General features: G+C 45.2%; 1 protein-coding gene across 7 annotated transcripts in view; it reads right to left on the reverse strand.

The window, feature by feature from the left end:
* Positions 1 to 16,568, reverse strand: part of ZNF704 (zinc finger protein 704) — a 159,013-nt gene that overhangs the window by 129,491 nt on the left and 12,954 nt on the right. The window lies entirely within an intron of this gene.

A 16,568-nucleotide genomic window follows, 5' to 3' on the forward strand; every position in this document is an offset into this window, starting at 1 on the left:
GCACGATGTAATCCATGATGAAATTCTTTGAGAAGAGACTGGGAGCCCTCTTAATCTGTCTGCTACTGCAATGAATAGTTCAGTGGATTTTCAAAACTGCTTCATCCATTTGATATAGAAGGCTAATGCTAAGCGAACATCCAAAGAGTGGAGTTTTTGTTCCCAGCTGTTGCATATGACTTGGCGTAAAAAGCGAAGAGAAAAATATCCTGATTAACATGAAACTGGGAGACGACCTTCGGGAGGAAGGCTGGGTGCGGTCAAAGCTGAATCTTGTCCTTATAGAACACTGTGTAAGGAGGTTCAGACGTTAAGGACTTAAGCTCGGATACCTTCCTGGCAGAGGTTATTGCCACCTGGAATGCTACCTTCCATGAGAGTTAGAGCAAAGAGCATGTTGCAAGTGGTTCAAAAGCGGGGGGGGGGGGGCATTAGTTTGGAAAGAACCAGGTTAAGGTCCCAGGCCAGGATCGGCTGCCGTACCTGAGGGTATAGCCTGTCAAGTCCTTTAAGAAAGCATCCAACTATTGGGTTGGTGAAGACCGAATGGCCCACCACACTTGGGTGAAAGGCAGAAATGGCAGCCAAGTGGACTTTTATTGATGACACAGAAAGTCTTTGCCACTTTAGGTGCAGAAGGTAGTCCAAAATAAAAGGTATTGTCTAGGAGATGTGTTTCTCTGCGATGACCAAATTGTGAATCTCTTCCATTTGTCTAGGTAGATGGCCCTACTAGATGGTTTCCTACTGCCAAGGAGGACTTCCCTAACTGGATCCGCGCAAACTAGCTCCGTTCACTTTAGCCATGGAGCTTCTAAGCTGTGAAGTGGAGAGACTTGAGGTTGGGGTGCTGAAGACAGTCTGGGAGCAGCGGTAGAGTGATCTGAGTTTCCACTGACAGCTCCAGAAGAGATGTGTACCAGTGCTGACATGGCCAGGCTGGACCTATCAATATCACTGAGGCTTTGTCCCTCCAAACCTTGAGTAGCACCTTGTGGATGAGTGGGATTGGTCGCATAAAGGAGATGGCCCTTCCAGGAAAGAAGGAATGCATCCACGATCGAGCCCGGGCTGTGATTCAGGAAGGAGCAGAACTGCAGACACTTCCTGTTATATCTTGTCGTGAACAAGTTATCTGGGGAATTCTCCACTGTCGGAAGATGGATGTTCACAATGTCCAGAGGCTTGACCACTCATGGTTGTGAAAGCATCTGCTTAGATGGTCTCCCAACTTGTTCTGAACTCTGGGGAGATAAGATGCCTCCAGGTGTATTGAGTGAGCTATGCAAAGGTCCCACAATTTGAGGGCTTCCTGGCACAGGGGAGAGAAGTGTGCTCCCCACGTCTGTTTACATAAAACATCGCTGTTGTATTGTCTGTCATGACTGATACACATCTTCCCTCCAAGTGAGCTTGGAAGGTCTGGCATGCCAGATGAACTGCCCTCAGCTCCCTGATATTGATGTGAAGTGAGAGCTCTGCTTGGGACCAGAGGCCCGGAGTCCTGAGCATCCCCAGATGTGCTCCCCACCCCATCGCTCACGCATCTGTGACCAGAGAAATGGCTGAGGTCTGGAGAAGGGAATCCCTGTGCACACAGCTTACGGGTTGAGCCACTATAGGAGAGACTTGAGAACTGGCCAGGAAAGAGTGACAACCTTGTCTAGACTGTCCCGGTTTGGTCGATACACCAAGGCTAGCCATGCCTGACGGATCCTCAGTCTGGCATGCTGCACTATGTAAGTACAGGCGGCCACATGGCCGAGGAATTTCAGGCAATTTCTTGCTGTGGGGATAGGGAATTATCTGCCACCTTGTGTGATGTCGCAAAGGGTCTGAAATCATGACGTTGGTAGAAATCTCTTGCCTATTTTGAGTCCAATACTGCCCCTATGAACTCTATACTCTGAACGGAGGACAGAGTTGACTTCTGCATGTTCAGTAGAAGGCCAAGGTTGTTGAAAATTGCTCTTATCACGCTTACATGCGTGTCCACTTGTGCTTTGGAGTGGCCCTTGATCAGCCAGTTGTCAAGGTATGTAAACATCTGCACCTGGCACTTCTACAAAAAAGTGGTCACGACTGCCATGCACTTGGTGAACACCCGATGTGACCCCGACAGGCCGAAGGGGAGGACCGTGAACTGATAGTGATGGTGGTTCACCACAAACCTGAGGTACCTTCTGTGGGACAGTGTTATTGAAATATGGAAATAAGCATCCTTCAAGTTGAGGGTGGCATACCAGTTCCCTGGATCCAGGGAAGGGATAATGGAGGCCAAAGAGACCATGCAGAACTTTATCTTCTTCATGAACTTGTTGAAGTCTCACTGGTCTAGGATGGGCCGGAGGCCTTCTTTGGCTTTTGGGATTAGGAAATAATGGGAATAGAATCCCTTGCCCCTTAGCTCCCGAGGACCGGCTCTTGCTTCTAGCCCTTGGCACTGAGAGGATCGCATGGTGCCAGGTCTTCCGGTGCAGTGACTGGTACAGCTTGGGACGGCTGGTCCTGCATCGAGGGAGGTGGGGGAGGCACGTGGGATTCTGAAGCCACCAACACCAACCTCCTGGTATAAGACTCCTGGCTTTGATGGAATGTCCAGGGGGTTCAAAATGGTCATAGGGTTGGAGCCTGGCATTGTGCGGGTCATGGTATCGGGGGACACTACTGTCTTTCCCTGTCCGACTTCGGGCATCTGCATTCCAATCTGTGCCAGCTCCACCTGGACACAAAGAACTCCACCTCCGACTGGGAGGACTCACTGTAGGAGGACCATAGGGGAGCGGTGCTGAGAGATTGGGGACCGGTGCATCTGCCCTGCCGGTCTGCTGCCAGAAGGTACCAGTGACCGGTGCCGAGGTGACTGACTTGGTACCATCGCTGGCTTGCCTCGGGATGGCACCGAGGGTCTCATGGCTACCTTTTGAGCTCGGTGCCCTGTCTTGCCTAGGTCGGGAAGGCAGTGCTATGAAGGTGATGAGTTCTCTCGCTGCCTCAAAGGTCCAGTGTGGAGGGCAGCTCCAACACCTCTCCACGTCTCTCCCAGGGAGAGGAGTTCTGGGGAGCTGGACTCGACTGACCCTTCTCAGGGCAGGAGTCGATGGTGCTAGGCTAGGTGGTGCTGCGCTTACATGGCCCAACGCAGCTCTCACTGCGTCCGAGTCCTTCCGTCCTGGTCTCATGTGGGTGAGAGTCCCCGTCTGGCTTCTTCTTCTTGCAGGGCACCGGGGACTGGGAAGGGTGCTGTGTGCTGCCATATGCAGATCCCATGTGCAGGGAGCCCTGTTGATGCCGAGCATCTCTACTCAAGTCCTTTCTCAGTGCCAGTTTCCCGTGTCATTGCCAGAGCACTGCACACTGATGCTGAGGTGCTAGGCATCAGTTCAGACTAACTCGACTCCGAGCGGGGACAGAAGGCAGCCTCCATCAGAAGGATCGTCAACCGTTGGTCCCTCTCTTTTTGAGTCCTGGGGCGGAATCCCCTACAGATCTTGCAACAGTCCTTCTGATGCCATTCCCCTAGACACTTCAAGCAGGAAGTGTGAGGGTCAATCCTGGGCATAGGCTTGTTACAAACTGTGCAGGGTTTAAACCCCGGGGAACGAGGCATGCCCCAGTATGGGGGGTGGCGGGAAAAGAAGGGAATATCCCCAGAACAATTCCCTTCTGGAATTCTAGCTATCTAATGACTAAACTAACTACAACTACTAATCTAACTATTTACAGAAAATACACTGTGAAGATTACTAGGGAGAAGACTTGCTGAAGCAAGAGAGAATGAGCATTCCAACTAACCGTCACGGGTGGTAAGAAGGAACTGAAGTGGCAGGGCCCTATATATGGTGCTATTGAGGCATGAGCTAACCCGATGGGTACTGCTAGGGGAAAAACCTTCTGGCTACTGGGGACGCAGCACGCGCATAACTAATTGGAATCAACATGAGCAAGCACTCAAAGAAGAAAGCCATGCTGCTCGAGTCGGCTGGCATAGGCCAGCCACAGGTTTTTCTTTGCTGTGTAGACATACCCAGTGTGTACACTGTGTGGGACAGTGAACTTTATTCTTTAATGTTCTTGGTAAAGTCCTAAATATACTGACGGAGCCAGGGAAATGATATACAGTATATATGATAAATTGCATCATTGTACCCATCTTGCTATACTGTCAATTTTATAAGCAACATAAATAACCATAAACCAGACCTTTATCTAGTGTAAACTGATGTAGTTTCCAATAGAGTTACACCATTTTACATAAGCTGAGAATGTGGCTGTATGTGTTACAGCATCCTGCTTGCAGAAGAAATGTGCATATATAAGCCTGACAGAACACTGCTTATGTCATTCTAGCAAGCAGCAGCTTGGCAATGTGAGGCCAATAGACTTCTCTGATCTCCAGGGGCAATTCAGCTCTCTCATTCTTACCCACAGATTTCTACTAGGATTCTGGCATGGCTAAATGAGGTCCGAAAAATCCCCAATTCAACACACAGTGGGAGTTCTTCTCAGGGATGGAGTAAATTAGATAGCTTCAAGCTATGACCATTCTTGTGCTAATTTCAGACTGGAAAACAAAAAGTGTCACATCATACAAAGATGGAACATACCTCTAAAACTCATCGAAACATCAGTTCCTCTATAGGGGAAAAAGAACGTCTCTAGGGGAATGCCTCTACAGACACAACCCCTGGTAGGGAAAATGCTTCAAGGGAACAACTGCCTAGAGGAAACCCCTGCATGTGCATGTTCCCTCTGAGCCCCTAAGATGAGGCTTTTATCATTTTAGCCAGAGCCCAACCAGCCCATGGGTGAATTAAGCCATTCTATTACTCCACCCCTACTTAAGGCCAACAAGACCCTTTATAAACCAGACTCAGCTGCTCTTTGGGGTCCAACTCCACAAGTGTACTCAGGCATCACTGTGATAAAACACATAAAACGTCTGCATCCGGCCCTTCAGACGTTTTAATCTGTCCCTCTAGCTCCCGATAGGGAGCGGGGTCCGGGGCTTGCCCTGCTCCGCGTGTGCCGTGGCTCCGTGTGGCTCCCGAAAGCAGCAGCATGTCCCCTCTCTGGCTCCTACGCGTAGGGGCAGCCAGGGGGCTCTGCACGCTGCCCCTGCCCCAAGCGCCACCCCCGCAGCTTGCAGCCAATGGGAGCTGTAGCGGCAGCACCTGCGGATAGGGCAGTGCGCCTAGCCGCCTGGCTGCACCCCTGCATAGGAGCTGGAGGGGGGACATGCACTGCTTCCGGGAGCTGCCTGAAGTAAGCACCGCCTGAAGCCCTGACACCCTCCCGCGCCCCAACCCCGTTTCCTGTACGAGGATAAATTGGTATGAGTTGGATATTTCATTGATGCAATCTCATTCATTTACAAAGAATGAACAGGGAAACAAGGCTTTGTGAACACAGTAGGAACAAACAGGGAGCAGAAATCCAAGCCTGTTTTCCAGCCAGTCCTGCACCCCAAGTTGCTCTGTCTCTGCTCCCTCTCAGTGCCACTCACAACTGCTTCTCTCATGTCTCCTGGAGTCCTCTTTACTCCCTCAATCCTTTTTGTTGCCTTCTGCAAATTTCCCTGCCTCTGACACACACAGCTGCAAACAATCAAAGCCCCAGCTCCTGCATTTGCAGTAACTCCCAGGGAAACCCCTCTTATTTCCCCTGAATTAGTTGTTGCTCAAGTGTTCCCATGCACCCAGTCCCTTGTGGGGTGACATCTTATTCTCTCCAGCTATCTTACCCTATAAAGGAGCTTAACTGTGTCTTTCATTTAGCCTGAATGAAGAGTCGCTAGCATGGCCACCAGCTTTAATGAGGTCTATAGTCACCTACAGATCAAATTGCTGGCAGCCATTAGCATCTTCCTGTATAATAACGACACACAAACACACACAGTTTAGCCAAAAAAGGGTGACAGATGGCTGCAAGACTATTTTAGGTCACAGTCTGGTCTCCTGGCTTGTCTATACTTGAAACACTACAGCGGCACAACTGCTCCACTCTACTACTTCAGCGTAGACGCTACATGGGGGGAGGGATAACTCAGTGGTTTGAGCATTGGCCTGCTAAACCCAGGGTTGAGAGTTCAATCCTTGAGGGGGCCACTTGGAGATTTGGGGCAAAATCAGTACTTGGTCCTGCTAGTGAAGGCAGGGGGCTGGACTCAATAACCTTTCAGGGTCCCTTCCAGCTCTATGAGATAGGTATATCTCCATATATTACACTGACAGCAGGGATTCTCCCATCAGCATAGGTAATCCAACTCCCTGAGAGGTGGTAGCTAGGTTGACAGAAGAATTCTTCCATTCACTGAGGGCTGTCTACACCAGGGTTTAGGTCAGCTTAATTACGCTAACTCACAGGGTGTGGATTTTTTACACCCCTGAGAGATGTAACTGGGTCGACTTAACTTTTTGGTGTAGACCAGGCCTAAGCCGACATAGCTGTGTTCTGGGGTCAGTAATAATCATCTCTCTTGTTCTATACAAGAAAAAAGATAGAAGTACAGTCCATAGCAAAATATCACTAGCAGCAACAAGAAGCATAGGATAGGCACCTCTTGTTGCCAAGACAACATCAAATGAGTAACAGACTCTTTAAAAATGAATTCCTGAAAGAATAAGGGTTTCAGTTACTTTTTAATGTATTTCCAGCTCAAGCTTTCTTAGTGTTCATGTGAGGTGAATTCTCAATTTTTGCCTCCCTGAGAATGCAGCAACATTGGAAGGAAAGAACTGCATTGTACTAACCCAATTTCTATTCAGCCAGAACTCTCTATTCACACAAGAATACAATGAGGTAAGATAGATTCTAGTAATGATGTTTGGAAAAGCTCTGCCCTGAATGTTAATGTATTACTACGTTTTGGACTACACTTTGCATTTAATTATTTGCCTCACCAGTGGCTGCTCATTACACATAAACCAAGTCAGTTTAGTCTAATCACTCTAAGCATTTGTAAATTCCTGCTTGTTAACAATACATGAGATAATGCATTATTAGGACCATTGTAAGTGTTCTCTTCATATATAAATGGGACTGGATTTTTTTTTTTAAAACCATGGCTAAGACAAATCCATGTCTTCATTTTTTGATTGAATACCAACTAATAGTCATCTGTATTTTTGAATACTAAATACATTTCAAAGAATTAATGTTCTGTGGGCTTCACAAGATAGTGTTATGGCACTGTAGGAGAGAAATATTAATAAAATTATTTGTCATTAAACCTGCCTATGCCTTTACTGAAGCTTATGATATAGTTATTATTTTCATGCACAGGGTGCTTGGAGGAAAATATTTCATGCATATATTTTTATTTAAATTATGTGAAATATTCAAGCTAACCAAAAGAATCCCAGAAGGCTTCTACCTTATCTCCCAAGAACCAGCAAATGTCAGGAAAGATAAACAGGGCTGTATGGCTAAAGAGAGTTTACCACCTCCAAGGGCATTTACACAGATTCTGGAATGCAGCTTTATAACTTCTATTTCACTTTAACATTCTATACTATTTTCTTTTATACTGTGTTTTGAAAGATGTATAAGTGTGTTATTGTGCTTTATGCTTTGTATAGAATATTTGATAAGAATCTAACAATAATAGGGTTACCATATTTCAGCAAGCAAAAAAGAGGACCGGAGGAGCCCCGCCCTAGCCCCGCCCCTGCCCCACCCACTTCCCGCCCCCTCAGAACCCCCAACCCTCCCCCCCCCGCTCTTTGTCCCCTGACTGCCCCCTCCTGGGACCCCTGCCCCTAACTGCCCCCCCAAGACTTCACCCCCTACCTAAGCCTCCCTGCTCCTTGTCCCCTGACTGCCCCCTCCTGAGACCCTCTCCCCAATCCTAACTGGCCACCTAGGACCCTACCCCCTACCTGTGCCCTGATTGCCCCAACCCTTATCCACACCCCCAGACAGACCCCTGGAACTCCCACACCCCATCCAACCACTCCCCACCCCCTGACAGCCCCCCCCAGAACTCCCGACCCATCTAAACCCCTCTGCTCCCTGTCCCCTGACTGCTCCGATCCCTCTCCCCACCCCTGCCCCGACAGCCCCCCCAAAACTCCCAAACACCCACCCCCCGCTCCTTGTCCCCTGACTGCCCCCTCCTGGGACCCCTGCTCCTAACTGCCCTCCAGAACCCCACCCCCTACCTAAGCCTCCCTGTGCATTGTCCCCTAACTGCCCCCTCCTAAGACCCCCCCCCAAACTGCCCCCCAGGACCCTACCCGTACCCTGATTGCCCAAAACCTTACCCACACCTCCCAGAAAGCCCCCCCCCTTGACTACCCCCTCCAGAACCTCCCTGCCCCTTCTCCTGCCCCCTGGCTCCCTTGTCGTTGGCCTTCGGTTCGCCTAAGGGCTCTCTGGGAGCTTGCTGAGTCTGAGGCTTGGTCTATACTAAACCCCCAAATTGAACTAAGGTACGCAACTTCAGCTACGTGAATAACGTAGCTGAAGTCGACGTACCTTAGTTCGAACTTACCGCGGTCCAGACGCGGCAGGCAGGCTCCCCCGTCGACTCCGCGTACTCCTCGTGGCGAGCAGGATTACCGGAGTCGACGGGGAGCACTTCTGAGTTCGATTTATCGCGTCCAGACAAGACGCGATAAATCGAACCCAGAAGTTCGACTGCCTGCCGCCGAACCAGCGCGTAAGTATAGACAAGCCCTTAGCCGTTCTCCCGGCACGCTGGCCAGCAGCGGGGGAGGAGCTCCAGCCTGCCGGAGGCGAATGCAGGGAGGGAGGGAGTATTGAGCTATGCTGCAGGGGGGGGAGGGGGAAGTGGAGGAGGGACTCTCTCTCGCTGTCAGAGCCCCATGTAAGTAGCACCATCCGGCTGCCCTGTTAGCCGCGAGTGCTCTGCATGGGGGGGGGGGGGGAGAGAGGGAAGTCCGGACATTAACAAATTCCCCCCGGACGCTATTTTTAGTTCAAAAATCCGGACATGTCCGGGGGAATCCGGACGAATGGTAACCCTAAACAATAATAAACTGCAAATGGTAGGTTGTAAATATAGCAGCCATTTGCTCAAAAGCAAACAAGCCAACATCCCTCTTGTATAATATATCATTTTGGTATAGATATGATCTTTATCTAAAGAAAACAGATTTTGTAAGATATTTATGTTTGAGAAGGATGTCTCGTTGTGTAACGAACAGGTGGATGTTTTATTTGAAAAGCTTTAAAAAGAAGTAATGCTTAGGATGTATTATCAGAGGTATAAACCAAGCCATTAAAGTGAGTATTTTCAACCTCACCTTTGCAAAGAAAAACTCTTACTTTGAACCCACACAAAGAATTCTAGAGAAGTATCCTGACTGAAATGGATTTAATTTGCAAACACACTGAAGTCTTCATTCTTTAAACCTGGAGAACATTTATAGTAGGAAAATGTTTTCCAGAAGATACTGATTCTTTCCAACTCATGTTTGTACTTATAGATGAAAACCTTTGTTATCTCTCAAACGCTTAACTTAAATGCAGGGTACTAGACTAGATGACCTCTCAAGGTCCCGTCCAGTCCTACGATTGATTCTATGATTCTTTTGAGGTGCATGTATATTTGCAAATATTTGAATACAAGCCTTCATATAACAACTACCTGATATGGTTATATGAATAGTAAGATATTATTTGTATAAATATATCAAGGTCATCTGATACTAAACTAATTACTAATGTAAGAAGCCATTTAAATATACAATATTTATATTAATGGAAAAATTAATGAATTACTGGCAGTCCTCAAGCATCTCTCACCCATCCAGGAAGACAAGAAAATGTTTCCAAAAATTGTTATGTACAATCAACAATTTAAGATTAAATAATTCTTAGGAAGTCTATTTTAAAAGATTGTTTTGAGAACTAAAAACTTCTATATCAAGAATTGGAGTGTTTGGACTTTTTGAAAATAAAATTTTATTTCCTGTCAAATTTTAATAAAATTGAAATATTTCAGAAAATGGACTGCATAATAAATAAAATAATAATAATAAAAGAGTTAAAACTAACTTTAAAAGTTAACTGATGCCTTCCTATCACAAGAACAACAAAGGCAATTAAAGAAGTTGCATATTCATTAGGCAGACTACATATTCAGGAGCCAAAGGGGATCACCTAAGCCAAATCCAGAGACATGTAGCCAGGGAAAGAGTGACAGCAACAAACTTTAAATGCAAACAAGCCTGAAGGTGATGTGTTTTCCTATAATTTCCTGAAAATTGGAAAGAGAAGAGTATTAAAAATCTCTGAAGTGAGCACATGTACACACACACACACCCCCCTCTGGTACCATGCTTGGACGGCAAGCACTCTACAACTCATCCTGTCCATCTCTACAAGCAAGCTACCGCAAACATAAGAAAACAGACTCAAGAAGAAACCAACCTTAGGAAAAGCTCCCCAAAACTTCAGAATTGATTGGAGAGAGGAAGTTAACTAAGATGCTGCCAAGGGATTAGATTTAAACTCTTGTAATGATTTCATTGGGACATGAAATTGTTGTTGTGACTTAAAATAGTAACAGTTTCTCCTAGTAATTGCCAAATGATTAGACCATGCACTTCTGAAAAGGAGAAAGGGGCTCAACATTTGGAAACAGTGGAATTTAGTAGTATTTAAGATTCTTAGTATTCATAACTGGCCTGTCACAGCTTCTTAAATGGCTTTTTCTAAGTAACAGATTTAAATATTTTCTTCTATTTCACAAGATGTAGATAAGATTGTTTACTTTACCCAACTATAAACTGGCTGGTTACAAATAACTAGGGTGACCAGATGTCCCGATTTTATAGGGACAGTCACGATATTCAGGGCTTTTTCTTATAGAGGCGCCTGTTACCACCACCCACACACAGTCCCAATTTTTATACTTGCTATTTGGTCACCTTATAAATAACCAATAAGTCCACTTGCCTTAAAACAAAATTTTGCCCATCTACTTAGTTAAAGGATGTACATCTAACAAATGGATTCATGATCATTGGGGGTAACGATATACTTTGGTAATTTACCAAGCGAAGTGCCCCCCCTCCCAGAGATGGCTCACTCTGAAGGATATAATCTCTGTTAAAGGTTCTCCACAGCGAGATATATAAAAGAAATTGCAATTGAAGTAACCAGTTCATCATTTGTGTACAGTCTTCTGTGTTTTGTCTAATGTCTTCTTTTCCTCTCTTTAATAAGATAGCTATGATTAATAATTGTGCTTATTTTGCTTGGTATTGACCCTGGTATCCCCTACAGATATGTAAAAGAACCTGTGACTAAAACAGTGGGAGCCACAATCCCTAAGAGTCTTCTGAATAGCCTGTATCAATAATTCCTATCTTTTGATTTGGTTGTCCCTGATTTGGCAGTAAGAGAAACAATTTAAGAGCCAGCCTACCATTCCTTATTTCTCTAAAACTAAATATTTTTAAAAATAGAATAACCTGGCATCCAATATTACCCCCTTTCCAAACGATAGCACTAAGATTAGGAGTCAGCATTCACCATTTTACTTTTTGGGGGCATGTGTACATATATGATACTATTATAGGCACACTAGCTGTCTTGGATGGGACAGGCACATACCCAAGTGAATGTACACACACACAAATAAGTTATGACCTGGGTAAAACTTTTGTTATGAGCAGAGTTAAAATCTTATTGAGGTTGATGGGTATGAATATGCCCTTCAATTAGCATAACTGTAAGAAGAAGTTAATCACCAACCCTCTGTGACCCAAAGCACCCCTGCATTAACACCCTATTGTAGTAATATTTGTACAAAATATGCTTTCTGAGGTATCATTTGAAAACTAACCACTTGCTGGTCAATAATAATCAAATATATGTAGCAACATTATATGTAAAGTGATGAATTCCCACATAATTTTATTAGCATATGTTCAAAAACAGATAGCCCTGCCTAGGCAAAAGTTGTTAAACGGGTTTATTCTAAACAAAGGAATGTGCGTTTACCTCAATTTACATTAAGTAGTATATATGGTCATCAAGACAACAGAGGCAGGAAACAGAACAATGTGCATTTCAGCAAATACGAGTGGGAGAAGAAAGAGCATGGAGCTTCCTTTACCACCAGAGCCCATGTCGCCTTCCCCACAGCTTGAATAAAATTTACTTTGAGGGGTATCCTTCAGCCTACTCCACTTCAAAGGTTCAATGGAGTATAAAATAAAGGGGCAAAGAACCCCTAGTTCTCTCTTTCACCTAAGATGACAAAGGCACCAGCACCTTTGGGCCTCTGGAAGAGATCCTGACCAAGGAGACAGTCAGTCACCATCTTGCTGGAAGACTGTGGGTAAGAAAGGCCATCTTGAACAAAGCCTTGAACCAAAACTTGCTAGATTAAGTTTTAGACTTTAATGTGTGTTTTCACTTGCATTTGCTTGTAACCATTTCTAAACTTTATCTCTTATACCTGAAATCACTTAAAATCCCATCTTCTTTTGTTCATGAACTTGTTTTACTGTTAATCTAAACCAAGAGTGCTGCATTTGTGCAAAAGTGAATGTCAACTCCAGTTCATGTGGTAAATTGACGTTTTTTGTCTCCTTCAAGGAGCAAATGAATCATTATTTCTCTGAACTGTCCAGGAGAGGGCTGGATGCTGAGGACCAGAGCACACATTTTGGTGAAAAAGTGGGACTGGAAGTGTGTTGGGGGTTATCCTGTAAGTAGTAACTGAGGGTGGTGGAAGCCAAAGTGGGGCTGTAGACAGGCAGCTGGGGTCAGAGTTGCAGAACCAGAGCTGTCTAGCACACAGACACTCCAGGTGTGATCTGCATGCTGGTAGGTTGGTTGGGAGTGGCCCAGTTGGGAGCTACAACAGAAAAGCATTGTGAGGCACCCAAGGCAGGCAGTGACTGGTCTGGATTGCATCCCAGAACATGACACCCCCACCTAAACAAAAGGGTTATGTGAACCAATCTAATGGTTGGAGGGGGGAGGTTGGAGAACAGAGAGAGAGAGAGAGAGAGAGAGAGAGAGAGAGCGCGCAGAGTAAGATGGAAAAAAGCAAGCAAGCCAAACAGCAGCATGTCAGCCTGGTGTACAGCCCTGGGGTGGGGGTGGAGGGCCTAGAGAAACAGTGCTCTTGTGTCTGTTGCCTACTAAAAAGACCTCAGGAAGCCACTAGGGCCCCTTCCTACCATCTTCTTCTCCCACACATACAAACAAAAATGATTCATACACACCACTGGCCTTTTGTTTCCACCATTCCAGAGAGTGGACATAGGAGAAGAGATGTGAAAGGAAATGTATTACAGATCCCTTCTCCCATATATAGTATTCTTTTAGTAGGCTCTTTAGTGAGGTACATAATCATGTGTGCTGTGAATATGAAAGATAAGCAGGTACCAATACTAGCACCCCACAACAACCCTATAAAATGATTGGGTGGAGATGGAGTAATTCAGAATGGAAGGCTTCTGCCAACCCTTCTTGACTGGATACATTTGAATGCTGATTTAGAATATATACAAAATTTGTATTGTATTAGAGAGACAAGGTAGGTTAGGTAATATCGTTTATTGGACCAACTTCTGTTGGTGAACAAGACAAGCTTTTGAGCTTCTTCAGGCAGATCTGTGTAAGCTTGAAAGCTTCTCTCTCTCTCTCTCTCTCTCTCACCAACAGAAATTGGTCCAATAAATGATGTTACCTCACCAACCTTGTGTCTCTAATATCCTGGGACCAACCCAGTTACAATACTGCATATATATTATTGTAATTTGGGGAGGAGGATCCTTAACTTGGAAACAGTTTCAAGCACAAGGGGCAATATGGAAGAGGAAATGAGTGAAAGACAAATCTGAGCAAGGCATAGAGAGAGTGAAAGGGTTTATAGGAGGAGATGAGCACAGATGTACGTTAGCAATGGCAAAGAAGATGACCGCCTGAAACTCTTTAGAATGAACTGAAGCAGAAATAGTGGGATGTAAGGAAGCCAGAGAATAGGTCACAATAGCTGAAAATTACTAACAAATAATATTCAGTACTTAGATCTTCAAAATGTGGGTGAAAAACCAGAAACCAGCTTTTAAAGATCTATGGTTTTGGCACCGGTTCTGTGCCTGAATTTATATTTATCTGAAGTGGATTAATGGATTATCTGCACCAAAATCCACAAAAACCTCTTCTTCTAAGAGTCCTGCAAATTCTGACACCTAGATCTAAAGATTGGTCCTTTCAACTAAAAACTCTGGAAGGATCTAAATACATAAAGCCTGGATTTTCTTATTTTTTTGAAAAGTCATTAGAGATCCTCTGAAGCACCAATAAGCCTGGCTTCCTAGCTAAACTTTTAAAGAAGGGAAGTGACAGACCTTATTTACAGAAAACAAGCCTACTTGTCATGTGTTATTTCTTTTATTTTATAGCATGTTTATTGGCATACACAATTTCATAACCCCTTTCTTTCTGCCTCTACAGTGACTGCCCAAGTCAGTTTTGCACTCCAAACATTCCTGAATATAGTCATTATTTAACTCTGGCTTATGACCACGACATAAATTAGACAAGACTGAGGCCTGGTCGACACCTAATATTTAGGTCGACCTAGCTACATCACTCAGGGCTGTGGAAAATGTCATGCCCTGAGCACTACAGTTATGTCTACCTAACTCCCGTTGCAGATGTGGCTAGGTCAACAGAAGGATTCTTCTGTCAACCTAAGTACCACCTCTAGGAGAGTGGGAAAACCCTTTCCATCAATGTAGGAAGTGTCTACACTATAATGGCATAGTTGCTGTAATGTAGACATATCCTGAGTTTTGACTGCAACCACATGGCTGTTTGTAGTGCATTGGAATATGAATCAAAGCACCACTTCAGGGAATTTTCTATCTTGTGGTTCACCAAAGTCCTTTGGAAACCTTGCTTCATTCACCCAAATCAGGACTTTCACACACTAAAAGTGATCTTGAGGGAGATGCAAAGAGGAAGGGACTAGTGAGAACGTAGCACCCTGGTCCGGCTGTACCTGATTTAGGGCCTATCTGCATGCAGAAGTTCTATTGGTATAACTGAACGGGATATGTTTAATTGGTGCAGCTTTGTATGTGGACGCTCTTACATCAGTTTAAGTCTGGCTTATATATTGGCTTAATTTGCACCTGTAAATTGCACAGATTTAATTAAGGAGGCGGTGCTAATTACCTTTCTTCCTCTCCAGTTTCAACCATTTCAAGCCCACTCCTCTTTCCCCACAAGGAACAGGAAAAGCTGCTGTAACTTTCTTATCACCTTCAGTGATTTTGGGTCAGTGAAAATTGAGAGGTTGGTTCTGCAGTCTCTAAAATGGAATTGATAAAGTTGATCAAATCCTCAATAACCACATGCAGGGAGAGGAAACGGAAGCAGTCACATTTAGAATGATCCCAGAGGGAGTGGGAGATTTCCCCCGCAGATGTGATTTTAACTGATTCAGCAAGTAATGCTAGGTTGTTCAATCTATTTTCCGGAGGCCTCCAGATCAAGTTCCAAGGTGGGGAGAAAGGCTAAGAAGCTAGGTCTCCAAGATCTGTTGCAAACTGGGCTTGGAGAGGGTGGGCTTTCTGGACAGGTCTGCAAAATCTGAGACCAGGAGCTGCCACATTACTTGAATTTGCACAGGGCCAGCTGGGAGACAGAGAGTGGAGCCAGGACCTCTTAGGAGGATCTGAAATCTTAACCTACTGGCCCACAGGAGGGAAAAGAAGTCTTCATCTGAATCAATGAGGCTGTTTACATAATGAGGTTCCAGTGCAAGGGGACGGGCAGAGCTGGTTCTTAGTTGTGTCCCATTGTTGGAACAGCCTGATTATACAGGTACTGTCAATTAAAGATATTAGGGTCAATACTGGGTACTGGTCTCAGTGCCCTGAGATCCTTTTAGAGGGCACCATGGGGGCAATATTAGAGGGTCCACATCACACACACATTTTCTCCTCTGACTGTCCTCGTTTGATACAAGTGAAAGGCATGCTCCTTACGGCAGCTGAACAAGCAAGGAGACTGTCTGGGAAGAGAACTGAACCACCAAGAGATGCTCCCCAAAGATCCTTTTGCCCCAAAAGATTCATCCTGCTTTTTTAGAGGGGGAAGGGTCCCAGTACAAGAGTCTGAGAGCAGAAGGAGGAGGCCCTTCAATCTCACTTCTGGGCATGGCTGTTGTCACTTGGAAGCACTGCAGAAACCACCACTAGGGCTAGGGGAGACCTCAGACTTCTTCCCCTGCTACAGAAAAGAGAGACTTTCTTCCTAATGACTGCTGGTAAACTGGAGGAAGGAAACAAATATTTTTACTGAAAGAGGGGTCTCAGAAAGCACACAGACAGCAACCTGCCTTCTCAGAGAAAGAGAACATTAGGGTTTCCATCAAGTACATGGTGCTTCAATGCGTCAGCAGAGGGAGCTATCAATATATAGAAAAGAAAAATATCCACATCTCTTTGCTCTACCTCAGTACATTGGAATAAGGATACTTATCTGGACAGAGAGCAGCAGGTACCTAAGCGAGAGTGTCTTCTTTAGGAGTATTCTATCTCATATGCAGCAAAAATCTAATTTCA

This window comes from Chrysemys picta, chromosome 2, assembly GCF_011386835.1.
Source record: "Chrysemys picta bellii isolate R12L10 chromosome 2, ASM1138683v2, whole genome shotgun sequence".
NCBI lineage: Eukaryota > Metazoa > Chordata > Testudines > Emydidae > Chrysemys > Chrysemys picta.